This window comes from Chrysochloris asiatica, unplaced genomic scaffold (assembly GCF_000296735.1).
Source record: "Chrysochloris asiatica unplaced genomic scaffold, ChrAsi1.0 scaffold00318, whole genome shotgun sequence".
Lineage (NCBI taxonomy): Eukaryota > Metazoa > Chordata > Mammalia > Afrosoricida > Chrysochloridae > Chrysochloris > Chrysochloris asiatica.
Window position 1 is genome coordinate 1,023,655 of NW_006408836.1, and position 2,737 is coordinate 1,026,391.

A 2,737-nucleotide genomic window follows, 5' to 3' on the forward strand; every position below is an offset into this window, starting at 1 on the left:
AGAAGAATTGATGCCTTTGAGTTGTGGTGTTGGAGGAGAATACTGAAAGTACCATGGACTGCCAAAAGAACCAATAGATCTGTTTTGGAAGAAGTGTGTGGCAACGGTGGTGAAGTTGGCCCAGGATTGGACATTGTTTCATTCTGCTGTGCATAGGGTCGCTATGAGTACCACTGGCACACTTGACACCATCAATGATGCCACTTGGCCAATCCATCTCGTTGGGGGTCTTCCTGTTTTTCTCTGACCCTCCATCTTACCTAGCATGACATCCTTCTCTAACGACTGTTCCCTCCTGACCATATGTCCAAAGTATGAGAGACAAGCTTAGCCATGCTGGCCTCTTAGGAGCACTCTGGCTGCACTTCTTCCAAAACATATCTATTGATCCCATTATTACAACCATATAATTCTATTTGTTGGTTACTTTCTGTGTTCTCAGTTATTTCATTTGCTTTGTCCTTGACCTTGTTTTTCATCTACATTTATTTTTCCCGCAAAGGTGCAATCATATCAATAAATGTATAAGAAGGCTTCAGAAAGTTCATGGAAAAATTAAATAAAAAGATAATGAAAAATGTCCACAAACGTTTTGAAGCCCTCGTGTGTGTGTGTGTGCACATGTGTGTGTGAGTGGCACAGTTTTGGCATAGCACACATTGGGCTGCTAACTGAAAAGTTGGTGGTTCAAACCAACCAGCTGTTCCTTGGAAGAAAAATGAAAGCATCTTTTTCTCTAAAGATTTACAGTCTCAGAAGCAATATGGAACAGTCTGGTTTTTTTTTCTGTATTGTCATTATGAGTTGGGATCAACTTAACTACAGGGTTTATGTACTTATGATGACTTGGTGTCATCATAAAAAGACATGATGACACCAAGCCATCCTTCCCACAGCCTTCTGTCTTGGGGTCCAATGGACACACTTTACTCCTGACTCTCCTTTGATGGCAGTGAGATCCCTTATTCCTGCTTCTGAGATGGCTCATTTTATACATGTTAGAGTTTCAGGTTTTTATAATCAAAGTTAACCCTGATAGCCACTCACAACTGAATCATAATCCTGTAAGTATCTTCTCCCACCTTCTCTTACCTGAGCCCATTAGGGCAGAAGTGTTGTTTTAGTGGGAGTTTACAAAGACTGGGAAGAATAGATTAAATAATTCATTGCACTAGGCTACCCCTGCGTCTTGTAGCTATTGACCCCTTCATACTTCAATGATTAATGGTTCCCCATAACAATTGTTTTACTGAGCACACCCATGAAAACTTGTAAGCCAGCTAGTTCATACCTTTACCACTTCCTATTTTAGATACCCAATTTCTAAATTGTCCATCCATGTTAATCTAGTACTCTGATGATATAAGCTTGTTCCTTGATGGGAAGAAACTTCTGTTTCTATTGAAACTTTGGCATGTGCATTCATAAGCAAAGTCTAGTCCAGAGCAAGTCATCAAAGAGCAACATTTTACATAATCTCACAATATCAAACATCTCTTTTCTTCATTTGGTTGAGTCCTGGTCAGTTCAACCCTAGTTATCTGTTCTAGGCCAAATGAGTACCAGCTGCAAGCTTGGGAGTCCACACACTCCTCCCTGTACTTCAGACCAGCTGACCCCTTCACTTACTCTTTTAGCTGTAGCTCCTAGGGTCTAGATCAGTGCCCATAACCTCAGTAGTCCACACAACTCCTAAGTTTCAGACCAGTCAGCCTTTCCCCTTGCCTCTTTCAACGTGTTTTCTTCACTTCTGCCTTTTCCCCCAGTTCCATTCATCAAGTGGACACAGGTAGTCACCACAACAAGCATACTAGGTTGACTGCTTGCCAGTTCCCTTATACGTGTCAGTCCTAGCAGGGAGTGTTCTCTGATGGGCATAAACTTTTTCGGCCTCTGCACCAAGCAGCAGACTGCTTCCTTGAAATTAAACACACACACACACATGAGTCTTTTCTTTCTGCAGGTCTTTCCTTCACAGGTAAATCTCCTCTTAGCAGTTGTGGGTGTCCCTTACTCTATAAACATTTAAAGCAAAAATCAAAAATCCTGTTACCTCCTGGCAACTCCTTACTCCCCTTTTAGCATATCCAATCAAATATGTGCAGGAGGTGGGCTTAGAAGCTCTCTGTAATTAAGATACCCAATAACCATTTCCATCACACAAGTGCCTATTACCATGGGCCTCTGGATGGCATAGTGGATCAGATAGATGTTGGCCCCTATTAGCTTGTTTAACCAGCCAGGTGACTCCAGTTGTTGTTAAGTGCTGTTGAGTCAGTTCCCACTCATAGCGACCCTGTATAGGGTTTCTGAGGAACAGCTGGTGAGTTTGAATGACTGACATTGTGGTTCAAAGAAATCTTGCCAACAAATGCTTATCCTACCATGCCACACTAGGACTCCGTTGTGTCTAGTAGCAGTATTACATCTGTTCCCTTCCTTTCAGCTATTACACATAACTATAACCAAAGTAACCTAAGAATCCAAAGTTTTACTTCCCATTCCCCTTTCTTTCTCTTACAAAACCCCTTGCTGCTGGAGCCATTGCAATGAGCCTCCCTTCTGACACAAACTGAAAAATAATATGGCACCAATCGCACCTCCCCTAGCACTATGTACATCTCATATAGTATGCATGCATATTTATATATTTCCAAGGGGCCTTAAGGAGGTTCCTGGAAAAATGGAATTAAAAGACAATAGAATTTCCCCATGAACTTGTCTGTCTGTATAGTAT